Genomic DNA, 15,075 nt, shown 5'->3' with positions numbered 1-15,075 from the left:
TAGGACCGGTGTTAGGATCGGTGTTGGACCGGTGTTATTTCTTCTTTACATAAATGATATTAACCAACATCTTCAGTCTGACATCCGGCTTTATGCTTATGTGGCAGAAAGTGTTAGTTGTGACGTCATACCATAGCACTAACGCTAAATCACTTGTGTGCAGTGACAGTCCTTCATTTAAAGAAAATCCAGGAGAGCTATAAATCGCTCTCCTCAAATATTTGAGGAGAGCAAATCGCTCTCCTTAAAATCTACGGATAAACAGCGGTAAAACGACGGGTTACCATTGTTTTTGTTTTATTTTGAAAGGATTTATTCAAGGGGCTGCATTATTATTAGTTTTTGCATAATAACATATGCTCAAGTTGCGTTACTTTTTTCGTTTTTGTAACTGTAAGACAAGGTAAAATTTATTTTAAACAAGTCAGGTGTGTTTACAAACACAAATGCCCCGCAACCGTGACTGTTTCCATGACATAACACCACTCTAACATCAACTTACATGTACCTTGGTCACATGGAACGTTCATTGACAGCATTAGTGTCTTCTATAGGTTTTATATGAATTAATCCCTAATCCCTATGATCTCAAAATAAATACAAGATTTCTATTGTTTTAGCCACTGTGAACTTGACCCTTGACCTTTTGGCCCCAAATGCAATAGGCTTCTTAGGATTACCAAGAACAATCCACAAACCAAATTTGAAGTTCACATGTTAAGTATTTCTCAAGTTATCGCGCTGACAAGATTTCTATTGTTTTAGCCACTGTGACCTTGACCCTTGACCTTTTGGCCCCAAATGCAATAGGCTTCTTAGGATTGCCAAGAACAATCCACAAACCAAATTTGAAGTTCATATGTTAAGTATTTCTCAAGTTATCGCGCTGACAAGATTTCTATTGTTTTAGCCACTATGAACTTGACCCTTGACCTTTTGGCCCCAAATGCAATAGGCTTCTTAGGATTGCCAAGAACAATCCACAAACCAAATTTGAAGTTCACATGTAAAGTATTTCTCAAGTTATCGCGCTGACAAGATTTCTATTGTTTTAGCCACTGTGAACTTGACCCTTGACCTTTTGGCCCCAAATGCAATAGGCTTCTTAGGATTGGCAAGAACAATCCACAAACCACATCTGAAGTTCACATGTAAAGTATTTCTCAAGTTATCGCGCTGACAAGATTTCTATTGTTTTAACCACTGTGAACTTGACCCTTGACCTTTTGGCCCGAAATGCAATAGGCTTCTTAGGATTACCAAGAACAATCCACAAACCAAATTTGAAGTTCATATGTTAAGTATTTCTCAAGTTATCGCGCTGACAAGATTTATCCGGACACACACACCCACCCACCCACACCCACCCACACACCCACCCACACACCCACCAGCTCACCCAGACTTGTTTCACATGACTAGTGTGGACTTTCCATTGCTTTCGTGTAGTTAAGAAAAACCAGTGAAAAAACTCATTTTTCTCAAACTGTGAAAACTCTTTCAACCCAATTTTTTTTCTATGATTCCCTTTAGTGTTTCTCTTCATTCTGCTACAGATAAACCTAACCCAAAAATGCCTCTAAACCTGTTTTCCAGAAATGGGGAAACACTGTGTGGACGTGGGGTAAGTCCACACAACGTCGGTGCTACCTACATTATGTGGACGTCTTTTGTTCGGAAGTCCACACTGCGTATGTAAGACAAACTCACCCACCCACACACCCACCCACGGAAGGACAAGGCGGAAACAGTATGCCCCTTCGGCTTCGCCGCGGGGCATAAAAATTGGGTTGAAAGAGTTTTCACAGTTTGAGAAAAATGAGTTTTTTCACTGGTTTTTCTTAACTACACGAAAGCAATGGAAAGTCCACACTAGTCATGTGAAACAAGTCTGGGTGGGTGGGTGGGTGTGGGTGTGTGTCCGGACAAATCTTGTCAGCGCGATAACTTGAGAAATACTTAACATATGAACTTCAAATTTGGTTTGTGGATTGTTCTTGGTAATCCTAAGAAGCCTTTTGCATTTGGGGCCAAAAGGCCAAAGGTCAAGTTCACAGTGGCTAAAACAATAGAAATCTTGTCAGCGCGATAACTTGAGAAATACTTAACATATGAACTTCAAATTTGGTTTGTGGATTGTTCTTGGTAATCCTAAGAAGCCTTTTGCATTTGGGGCCAAAAGGCCAAAGGTCAAGTTCACAGTCGCTAAAACAATAGAAATCTTGTCAGCGCGATAACTTCAGAAATACTTTACATGTGAACTTCAAATTTGGTTTGTGGATTGTTTTTGGCAATCCTAAGAAGCCTTTTGCATTTGGGGCCAAAAGGCCTAAGGTCAAGTTCACAGTGGCTAAAACAATAGAAATCTTGTCAGCGCGATTACTTGAGAAATACTTAACATATGAACTTCAAATTTGGTTTGTGGATTGTTCTTGGTAATCCTAAGAAGCCTTTTGCATTTGGGGCCAAAAGGCCAAAGGTCAAGTTCACAGTCGCTAAAACAATAGAAATCTTGTCAGCGCGATAACTTCAGAAATACTTTACATGTGAACTTCAAATTTGGTTTGTGGATTGTTTTTGGCAATCCTAAGAAGCCTTTTGCATTTGGGGCTAAATGGCCTAAGGTCAAGTTCACAGTGGCTAAAACAATAGAAATCTTGTCAGCGCGATAACTTGAGAAATACTTTACATGTGAACTTCAAATTTGGTTTCTGGATTGTTCTTGGCAATCCTAAGATGCCTATTGCATTTGGGGCCAAAAGGTCAAGGGTCAAGTTCACAGTGGCTAAAACAATAGAAATCTTGTCAGCGCGATAACTTGAGAAATACTTAACATATGAACTTCAAATTTGGTTTGTGGATTGTTCTTGGTAATCCTAAGAAGCCTATTGAATTTGGGGCCAAAAGGTCAAGGGTCAAGTTCACAGTGGCTAAAACAATAGAAATCATGTATTTATTCTGAGATTATAGGGATTAGGGATTAATTCATATAAAACCTACAGAAAACACTAATGCTGTCAATGAATGTTCCATGTGACCAAGGTACATGTAAGTTGATGTTAAAAGAGTGGTGTTATGTCATGGGAACTGTCACCGTTGCGGGGCATTTGTGTTTGTAAACACACCTGACTTGTTTTTCTATGATTCCCTTTAGTGTTTCTCTTCATTCTGCTACAGATAAACCTAACCCAAAAATGCCTCTAAACCTGTTTTCCAGAAATGGGGAAACACTGTGTGGACGTGGGGCAAGTCCACACAACGTCGGTGCTACCTACATTATGTGGACGTCTTTTGTTCGGAAGTCCACACTGCGTATGTAAGACAAACTCACCCACACCCACACCGTAGTGTTTTACTCTACGCCTGAGGACAACCTACGTGTTTCCCTTTGTCCCTGTACTTTAACACTTTCCCATAGACTAAGCACGTAAACGTACGATCGAGGACAGTTTCGAACAAAAGCACCGTCGTTCGAGGACTGAAAGGATCTTTTGTTCTCCCTTTGTGTGTCTGTCCTCGAGCGTAATACAAGACATGAACACGCTCACATAGGCATAGAAGTGGGGTACATGTACTTCCTTTGTTCTCCTGTACTAACATTTTGCAACGTCGCGCACTTATGTCCAAATGCTCTTATTTTAACCATAGTTAATTTCCTGGGCTGAAATTTGGACTTAATATCCCTTTTCTAAAACTCTTCCATTTGCGACAAATCAACCCACCTTGAAAATTCCTAGTTTTTGAGTAAAATCCATATAATGTATCTATTTCGTGAAAAACTTGTGGGGTACCAAAACGGTACCCCGCAAGTCGGTGGGCAATCCTTGTGGGGTACCTCCCATTGTTCCGGTACCCCACAAGGCAGTGTTTGTACACGCACACCCACCCACCCGGGTTTATGTTACATACCTTGTGTGGACTTTCCATTGCTTTCGTGTAAAACCAGTGAAAAAAACTCATTTTTCTCAAACTGTGAAAACTCTTTCCACCCATTTTTTCCCCTATGATTCCCTTTAGTGTTTCTCTTCATTCTGCCACAGATAAACCCAAACCCAAAAATGCCTCTAAACCTGTTTTCCAGAAATGGGGAAACATTGTGTGGACGTGGGCAAGTCCACACAACGTCGCTGCTACCTGGTTTATGTGGACCTCTTTTGTTCAGAAGTCCACACAGCGTATGTAATGCTTGTACACCCACACACACACCCACCCACCCACCCACGGAAGGACAAGGCGGAAACAGTATGCCCCTTCAGCTTCACCACGGGGCATAAAAACTGCAGTTAAATCCAGTTAAACCCTTGGCATGTTAATGTAGGGGCACGTAACCTCCATCCACATACCGGCTCCCCGGATACAGGGTTATAGATTGACCTATGTTGTTGTTTATGTGTGACCTATGCAAATATGGCACTTGTTAACTCGATGTCCCTGCACTCTAGAAACAAGTAAGGCCATAGTTGTAGAAGGTTTTCTTCTACATTTTCTTATATGATTGTATAAGAACTACAATTACCGTATTTGTTTTAAAGTGGAAGTTCCTTTGAGTTTGAGCATATCATATCATTTACAAGTGTAATTAATCCGTAACAGCATTTTGTTGAGGGTGCAATAATATGTTAAATACACTTGATGGTGTGTCCACATCGTGCAGGAGCACGCGAAACAGGCACTGCTTGTCTTCCGATTTTTGGACGGCAGTCACCAACCGGTATTTTTGTAGCTGGGAATTTCTCGGTGAGATTTCACCTTCTCGTTGCTGTTTGCCAGCATAATCATGTGCTGAGTGGGAAGGTGGGCACCTCTGGAACCTGTGGTGAGTGTCCAACTTGCGCTTTTGCGACACTTTCACTCACAAACTTTCCAATTTTGCAGCGTCGTCGTCATAGCTACAGTCATGCATATTCCCACACACACCCACGTTGTACTTATAATGCACAGCGCATAGCGTTGGAACTCGCGTTGTGTGTGTGTGTGACCTTTGACTGCCATTGTGCGTACACATTCACCATGTATTTTGATCGCAGTGTTGTTTTGTCTTATTTTTCCGTAGGCAGTACATGTACATGTATATAGCGCGGTCTACTGAGACCTTCATTTATTGCACCTGGGGATCTTTACCGTACTGGATCTTTTCATCTTTTACGGGATCCGCACATCATAGCTCATACTAGGGGATCAACAGCTGTCATTTAACTGCAATGATTCACTCATTGTTATTCTACTGATTTCTACTCTGATCTGCTGATGTATGCCTGATTAACTTAATTCTGCTGATGATTGAATAAATTCTCTATTATCGCTGAAATTGAACCGAACTGGTGATTCTGTGTGATTCCATCTGGGCAGCCTCCAACACACTTATCCTGATTAGTTTGGGATCGAACTCCCTTCATCATGCTGTGACAACACAGTACTGAAATCACTTCATTAAGAAGAATGCTTTCAGCTTGCAGCAGTGATGTTAAGGCCAAAGCATACCTCTCCTTTATAGTCAGACCCCAATTGGAGTACGGAAGCAAAGATGTGCAGCGCCAGGCCGCCCGCTTTGTATTCCAAAACTTCCGTAGGACCACCTCTGTCACACCAATGATACAAAAGCTTGAATGGGACAGCCTCCAAACCAGACGTCTCCTCAACCAGTCAGTTACGTTTTACAAAATCCAGCACCAACTAGTCAACATCACCTTTCCACCACACTTCCAGCACATACATGTATCATCCTCCACCCGTCGTAACCATTCCCTATGCTACCAATACACAAATATTGAGTGGCTCAGCATGGAATGGGAGGAATATTATCACAAGGTAAATCCTGGACTTTCAAACCGCCTCTTCACGAAAATGTTAGAACCCAACACTGTAGCGCTGGCTCTTTGGAACAATACACGCTACGCGCAAAGCTGAACGCGCACACCAGCATGCATTTGCACACAAATACCGCGTAATGGAACAAGAATGATCCTAACTGTTCAATAGTATTTCCCATTCCCCATGGGCGGATAGTACTTTTTGAGCCGCGGCGTGAATGGGAGCAATAACGAATGTCACGTGATGTGAGTTCTACCAATCAAATGACAATGAATGTCGATGCCTACACCTACACTTTCTATCCAAGAACCATCATATGGAACAGACTTCCAGAAGCAGCCGTGTGTGCACCCTCCATCTAAGCCTTCAAGCCCATAGCACTACACACCATCAGTGCTATATGTATGTCGCCACCGGCCAGCCCGAGGACCCTCTAAACCAGTCTGCATGATTTTTACTAGCATCTAAAGTTTTGATGTACAGCACCATATTTGTTTGCATCGCACCGACTGTGAGGTCACAGTCACCCTTCCAGTTTAGCTCAGAGAGCTGCTATAGGAAGTCAACCACTGAAGACTGAAGGCTTCTTAGAATTACCAAGAACAATCCACACACCAAATTTGAAGTTCATATGTAAAGTATTTCTCAAGTTATCGCATTGACAAATTTTTCCGGACACACACACCCACCCTTACACAGGCATAGAAGTGGGGTACTTCCTTTGTTCTCGTGTACTAAACACAAATTTCAAAATACTCTTATTTTTAATAACCAGAATTAATTTCCTGGGCTGAAATTGGGACTTAATATCCCTTTTCTAAAACTCTTACATTTGCAACCCACCTTGGAAATGCAACCCACCTTGGAAATTCCTAGTTTTTGAGTAAAATCCATATATTTGTGAAAAACGGTGTAGCATGCTGTATAAGAAACAAAATGGTTCTTAAAGCCCCTGTCACACTTGTCCGAATCGTCAGTCCGTTCATGTTCCGAGTAAAACATTGTGGATTCGGTGTTTAATCGGTTTGAACTGAACTCAAACGGATTTCCCTCGGTTTTCCTCGGTTTTCCAACGCTATATACTCGTGTACGTTCGGTGATGCACTGAGGAACTCGGAGAAATTATTGAACCTGTTTAATAATTTCTCCGAATTGTCGCGGCATCCTCAATACGGACCGTATCCGGTATACACACGGAATATGCACGGAATGCACGGAATACACACTGTACTCATTCGTTGCCATTCGTTGCAATGCGGAATAGGTACGGAAGAGTACGGAACAGGCCTCCGTATGTATTCAGAGTTCATTCCGAACCCACATTGTAATGCCGATCAAAAAACGGACTTTGATGTCACTTTATCCGATGATATACCGCATTACCACGATGTAATACCATATATATAACGGAGACGAACGGAATATAAACGGAATGTTCGGAAAGCGGTCGGTCTTGAGATCAATGAATTTTTCAAAGTTTGGCATGTCCGGTGATGATCGGAGAGGTTCTGAATATAGACGGATTGCAATCGGAATAGCAACTTATTAGATCCGGAATAAGACCGGATTATGATCGGTGTATTTTCATTTCTGGCTGTTTTTTTTACATTTCTCTCAAAACGTGTCCGAATTAATAATATTTCAGATCGGTTTATGAACGGAATTATAGATTCGGACAAGTGTGACAGGGGCTTAACATTCACGTAATCGCACAAATGATGCATACAGTTCCATTTGAGAAATGGTGCATGAGAAAATTTTGTATAAGAAAAAAAATGGTTCTTGACTTACAAAATGTACGTGTATAAGAAAATGCATAAAACCATCATTGAGATAGTGTAGTAAAGTTGCAACTGTGCAAAACTAATTTTTGGTGTTTCTTTATTTCACGCTCCATTATTTTGTATGAATGGAATGATGGAGGCATAATACATGTACCTTCCAAAAGAATGGCAAGGTACCCCCTCCAAGGTTCCACTCGTGCAAAATATTGGAGCGCTAGGACAATAGGGTGACGTCACGGGTGGAGTTTACACATTTAAGTTAGGATAACAAAATAAGATAACGTTTGGCGAGACAACTTGATGATATCTGAAGAAAAATGTAAATGCGCGCAACTTTAGGGTTTAATGGCAGCCATTTTTATCTTTATTATGTCCTCATAATCATCAGTATGCTTTAGAAAATGTTATTGAAGTAACAATATGTGAGCAGAATCCCCAAAATATACTTTTCAAAAAAAATATAAAATAAAAATATACCAAAATATTGGAATAAATTACACTGCAGGTATTAACGATTGATGCATTTTAGGCACCCTTCCCAATAGAATGTCAGGTGTCACCCCTTCTAAATATCTTCTCTGAAGCTATAACTTTCTATCTGCCAAGTTTGGTGCTTTGGACCAGTTGGTCACGATTCCGACCATATACCACCTGACTATAATAAGGTCCAGTCAGAAGTAAGGTCACAGGACAGAACTTCATTAGCATTTTACATACTTACTAAAAATATCCTGCGGGCAGGTCATGTGGGGATGCTAACCTACTGGTAGTTCTTTCTACTTAGCTCCCATGCTCTTTTCTGATTGGTCCATTTTATTGTAATTGTTTCCACCATGTCTGCAAAGTAAAGCTTATAAGCCCAACCTCAGAGCAGCCCTCATTCTCAAATGGCCGCCATATAGTGAAGACTGTGTAAGTATTCCTAATATCCAAAGGGATTTTCCATTCAAGTAAGAAAATACTCACCTCTGTTTACCTACATTTGCATATCAGTGTGCATGCGCACAAACATTCGCTGAAAAGAATAGCGCCAAAGCCACACCCACATTGTCCACTGCATGCCCCATGCCCACAAAGGACCCTGTAACGCAATAGGTCGTCCTTGTAGGTAAACAGAGGTGAGTGTTTTCTTACTAGAATGGAAAATCCCTTTGGATTTTAGGAATTCCATTACAGAAAACACCTCACCTCTGTTTACCTACATTTGCAGAGTAGCAACGAAAGTCTCAAGGGGGGGGGGGGCCATGCAGTGGTAATTGAAAGTCTAAACTAGGCCTACATGCAATTCTAAATAACATGCAATTCTAAATATACATGAAAAGGTTGTCTAGACATACCCGAGAGCTGCCTATTTATTTCAAAGGAGCTGTGCGGGCTGAGCAGGCTGCTGATCGTGCTGTTTCTTGGAGGACTTTCCTGCCCATGTGTCCCACCCATTGCACAACATCCTTCAAGTAGCATGATGTGAAAGTTGAAGGATTTTTCCAGCAGGCCGCTTTCATAATCTCTGAAAGAGAAACTCGAAGCAGATGGGCCCATGAAGTCAACATGCTGGGTGTCTCGTGGGCTCCTGATTTCGATCCTCGATGTTTGGGAGGGCACTGTATGGCCACCGAAATCCATCGAGCGATCGTGGTCACAGAGGCTTTGTGATGAGGCTGGATGGTCGTAATAAACAGTTGATTGATGTCTCCTCTCAAGGGCTTGGTGCGAGCAATGTAGTACTTGAGTGCTCACACGGGGCACCACCATTTATCCTCTGCTACTGAAGAGAAGGACGTCAAACTTGGTACAAATATGTTGGGGGGTGAGAAACCCACTGATTGGTTCTTAGTGAGAAAACCTACCCTTGGAATTAGTCGTACACCGCCAGGTTCCCATCGAATATGGCCCGGTTCCACTGACAGAGCATGGAGTTCGCTTCTGCGGCGAGCTGTAGCTGCAGCCAGTAAAAATACAGTTTTAACTGTAAGATGATGAAGGGAAGAACTACTTGCTGGTTCAAAAGGAGGTTTGGAGAGAGATAACAGGACGGTAGACAGATCCCATGATGGTATCAGCTTCCTGGTAGGAGGCCGATCATTAAACATACCACGTATCATGTGAGAAATTGATGTATTAGATGAAGTTGTTGTGCCATCACGGAAACCCTGAAGGACACCAATAGCTGATCTGTAGCCCTTAATTGTTGAAATTTGAAGGCCTGAATTGAAAAGGTGAAAACAGATATCCCCATTCGAGGTTACAGATGCAGAACGGGGATTGACAGCTCGCTCCTCACACCATTTGGTGAAGTGGAAAAGTCCACTATCATAAGTTCTTCTGGTGAATCTCCGTCTGCTCTTGGCCACCAAGGACGCTTCCTCTGAAAGTCCAGCTGATCGGAAGGAGACTTTGAGAGCATCCAGGCACAAAGATGGAGAGTGGATGGATCCAGATGCAGAATGTGAGACCTGGGTTGTGACAGGAGGTCTGGTCGGTTGGGAAGTATGAGGGGCGAGTGAACAAGGAGATCCAGAAGGCGAGGGAACCATGGCTGTCTTGGCCAAAATGGGGCTATGAGGACTACTCTGGATAGCTCCTTCTCTATCTTTGTCAGGACCCGTTGTACGATAGAGATCGAGGGGAAGGCATAAGCATGCATTCCTGTTCAGTCGAAGCTGAGGGCATCTACCTTCCACGCCAAAGGATGAGTGTGACGGGTGCAAAAGGTTGGAAGCCGGTTGTTCAGGTTGGATGCGAATAGGTCCACATGTGGTGTTCCGAGTTGAAAATGTGTTTGACTACAGGAGGGTGGAGAGACCATTCTGTTGGAGAGACGCGACCCCTGGAAAGGATATTTGGCGAGGAATGCACCAGCTGAGTAGCTCCCAAGTGGCCAGGCAGAGAGACGGAGTGTGAGTTCCCCCCTGACGGTTGATGTATGACACTACCATAGAGTTGTCTGACTTGACCAGAACTAATTTCTTGAGGACTTTGGATTCGAGGGAAAGTAGAGCCTTGTACACTGCCAGGAGCTCTAAGTGATTGATGTGAAGTAGACTCTCTCCCATCGACCAAGTGCTGGCCCATGATAGATCGTCTAGGTGTGCTCCCCAACCCAGTGTTGAAGCATCTGTTGTGAGCATAGCTGCTGAAGAGGGGCGAGAAAACACGACTCCACATTGGAGATTGTTCGGAGCTAGCCACCACAGGAGCTTGTCGATAATTAACTGAGTTACTGGAATCATCTTTGATAGAGGATCTTTGCAAGGGCGAAAGTGGTTCAGAAGATGGAGCTGTAAGGGACGCATGTGCATCCTGCACCAAGGAACCAAGTCGACGAGACTTGCCATGAGGCCCAGTAGGCGGAGCCAAGCTTTCGCTGGGAGGATTGGAGATGACCTGAAAATCCTGATGTAGTCCCAGAGTGTCTGACATCTTTCCCCAGATGGCATCGCTCTGCCTGTTGTCATGTCTAGAACTGCTCCAAGATAGGTCGGTTGTTGTGTTGGAATTAGAGAGGACTTCTCGACATTGATGATGAAGCCCAGATTGAGGGTAAGTTGAATGGTCTGTCGGAGGGCATGTACCGTGTCTTGGAAAGTGGGACCTACTATGAGCCAATCGTCCAGGAACAGGAATATGTGGATCCGCTTTTGATGCAAGAAAGCTGCTACTGCTTTGGCTATTCTTGTAAAGACCCGTGGGGCTGTGGAGAGGCCAAACGGTAGGCAACAAAACTGGTACCCGGAATCCCGGTATAAAAACTGGAGAAACTTATGATGATCTGCGTGGATAGGTACATAAAGGTAGGCATCCTTCAGATCGATGAAAGTAGCCCACCAATTCCTTTTCAGGGACTGGAGGACCGTGGAAAGTGTCTCCATGCGAAAGTGTTTGGCTTTGATGTAACTGTTGAGAGGTCGTAGGTTGATGATGAGGTTGTACAGGAGGGTTGCTGGTGAATTCCAGACAGTACCCTGTCGAGATAGTTTGAAGAACCCAGATGTCCGAGGTTACGTGAGACCATCTCTGACTGAACTCCCCAAGACGACCACCTACTGGACCCAAAGCAGGAGGGATGAAAACTGTGTTGTAGTCAAAAACCCTTGTCACCTCGCGACCCCCGGGACTTAAAGGGCCGCGAATATCTGGGGGGCTGTCTCCTGGTGTAGCTCGAGGAAGACTAAGAAGCCTGATGCCCCTGATTCCTGGACTGGTTTGAACCCTAGTCGGTAGAAAACAGATGTTGTTACTTCTTGCTGGGCTGACTGGGGACAAATGAAGATGGACGTTTGGCTGAACGCCGACAAAGATCCAACTTGTCTTCAGCTTTTAGTCTCGTCGAACCTGTTGTCAAAAAGATCACGCCTGCACATGCGAGTCGACCTGTTGTTCCGAAGCATGCATGTGCTCCTGTAGACTGCTGTAAGAATGCGGAATTTGTCGGGGAGAGGCCGTAACTCTCGTTGGAGAAGTGTTCGTCCCCCGAGAATTTCCAACAGCAGAACCCGGGAGATTGGACCCAGTCGTAGCGGAGGAATTATAACGTTTGGATTGACTTGAGGGTAACTTTCCGGTAGAACAGCTTGAGCTAGAAACAGTTTTCTTTTTGATCTTGGCAGAGTCCGCCATTTTGTAAGCACAGCGAGAACAGCTAACGAGAGATCTATGTCTGTTTGCAACAGAACATAGGGCTTTTCCACATTATGCTTTTTTTTATCAATAACACATCCCAGACTATGCATGTACAACGTTTCAAAATTTAGCATGTAGCAGACTTGTATGACTCATGACTCTCGACTCGGAGTCACATTTTTAATGACTCGGACTCGGAATTGAGTCACTTTGACTTACGACTCGGACTCGGGGCTACGGACTCGGACTTGGACTCGAACTGACTTGTGACTCGACAGAAATTACCGCACTGCACACGCGCACATACGTAAGTCAATCGTTTTCTTTACTGTGCAATACATGTACAGGGCACTCGATGCGGTGCGTGCGTGGCCGTAGCCGGTTACCGATATATTGATTAAAGAAATCAATGTACCGTAACCTGTACCCCGCCGTCTGCACGTAATACTGCATTGGTGCAAGATTGATAGGGTAAGGTACCAGACTTTTCTTGTCAGACGTCCTGTCATTCACACGTGTTTTGCTGTCGCATCGCGATAACGCGATATGAATAGTCTGCTGATGGAAAAATGGAAATTTACAGCACCTGAAATGTACGTATTTCCAATACTATATCAAAGGTGACTCTGAATCTCTGAATTCCCTAATATGTACATTTTTCCAATACAATGTTAGAGGTGACTCGTGACTCGGACTTGGACTCGACCTTTGTGACTCGTGACTCGGATTCGGACTCGACCTGGAGGACTCAGGACTCGGACTCGAGAAATGTGACTCGGACTCGGACCTGGACTCGATGTTTCGTGACTCGAATACAAGTCTGGCATGTAGCGTCTGTGAGATATATTATCTTCCAAAAGAAATAAATCTATATTAAATCAGACGTGTCGGACTACCTTCGTACGCAATTTTGACCCATTCGGACTGATGCATGTAGTTTTCTCAATATGAGACTTAAAAAATGCATCATTATGATAGCGCCACATGCCCTACAATGACGTCATCTTGATAACGCTTGTCAATGCACATTTTTGCATTGTGGTCTTGGTTTGTACCAATCTTAAAGTCAATCCAGTAAGAGGAAGTGTTAAATTGTAAAGTGGAATGAAATTGTAAATATTACAAAAATCATAAAAAAATCATGCGATGACGTCATGGTGACGTCATTTCAGATTTAGCATACCAATACCATTATCTAGCTATCCACCAAGTTTCACGACGATCGGACTTCCCCTTATATGTGTTTAAAAATCAAATTTTTGATGACGTTTTGATGACGTCACACATTTTTCAAAATTGTGTATATATATACATGTATACCCATTACCTAACAAACATAATACCAGACTTGTATTCGAGTCACGAAACATCGAGTCCAAGTCCGAGTCACATTTCTCGAGTCCAAGTCCGAGTCCCGAGTCCTCCAGGTCGAGTCCGAGTCCGAGTCACGAGTCACAAAGGTCGAGTCCAAGTCCGAGTCACGAGTCACCTCGCGTTATCGCGATGCGACAGCAATACACGTGTGAACAACAGGACGTCTGACAAGAAAAGTCTGGTACCTTACCCTATCAATCTTGCACCAATGCAGTATTACGTGCGGACGCAGGGTACAGGTTACGGTACATTGATTTCTTTAATCAATAAATCGGTAACCGGCCACGGCCACGCACCACCGCATCGAGCGCCCTGTACATGTACATGTATTGCACAATAAAGAAAACGATCGACTTACGTATGTGCGCGTGTGCAGTGCGGTAATTTCCGTCGAGTCACAAGTCAGTTCGAGTCCAAGTCCGAGTCCGTAGCCCCCAAGTCCGAGTCATTAAAAATGTGACTTGAGTCGGACTCGAGTCCGAGTCATGAGTCATACAAGTCTGCATAATACAAAAAGAATTTTGAATTTTGCATGTTGCGGTCATAAGATATGGCTTAAAGGTCCAAAAATTCAAAAATCATATAAAATCGTACGATGACGTCATCATGACGTCACCTCAATTTTTACTTATAACACATCCTGGTCTATCCACATACCGAGTTTCAACCCAATCGGACTTACAGTTCTGTAGATATAGGACTTCAAAATATGCATGTTTGCGATGACGTCATCATGACGTCACCTCACTTCCCGGTCTACCTACATACCAAGTGATCATTCTGTAGATATAGGACTTTGTAATGAATGATGAAGTCACGTGACCCATGATGACGTCATCATGATGTCCATCTTCGGGACACATCTTTGCTAGAACTATGCCTATGCCGACTTTGAATAATGTATGACAAAGATTAATGCCAAAAGTGGAGGCCAGAAAAGACGTGCACAAAGTCAATGGACTTTGAAATGGAACAAAAAGAAGAAGAAGAAGAAGAAAGAAAAAAAAAAACCAGCACAAAAACAAAGGCTTTTCCGCATTTTGCGGAAAAGCCAAAAATGTACGTCTTTACACTACGCGTCACTGAAAAAAACTAGGACGAGCTATTGCGTTACAGGGTCCTTTGTGGGCATGGGGCATGCAGTGGACAATGTGGGTGTGGCTTGGGCACTATTCTTTTCAGCGAATGTTTGTGCACATGCGCGCTGATATGCAAAGAGGTGAGGTGTTTTCTGTAATGGAATGAACTCGTCCCTTTTGCCTGCTTGAGGGCACCTCCCCGCTGATGCTCAATAATAAGTGGTGATGCTATGCTTGACTGCATTTTACCAAATATAATTCACCTTATTTCTTTAGGAATTATCTGGGTGTCTACATGCATACTGTATATAGGGCTGAAACGATACACCTGGGTCATGATACGATATGTATCACGATACATGCCAAACGATACGATAGGTATCACGATATATATTAAAACAACATTT

The 15,075-nt window shown here is 43.2% G+C and overlaps 1 protein-coding gene across 1 annotated transcript in view; it reads right to left on the bottom strand.

The window, feature by feature from the left end:
• The window catches only part of LOC119741696 (sortilin-like), a gene marked incomplete at its 3' end in the record, with an annotated part of 113,723 nt that overhangs the window by 81,948 nt on the left and 16,700 nt on the right, over positions 1-15,075 (bottom strand).

This window comes from Patiria miniata, unplaced genomic scaffold (genome assembly GCF_015706575.1).
Source record: "Patiria miniata isolate m_02_andy unplaced genomic scaffold, ASM1570657v1 HiC_scaffold_11, whole genome shotgun sequence".
NCBI lineage: Eukaryota > Metazoa > Echinodermata > Asteroidea > Valvatida > Asterinidae > Patiria > Patiria miniata.
Note: the sequence above shows the minus strand (reverse complement) of the source record. Positions and strands in the feature narration are given on the sequence as shown.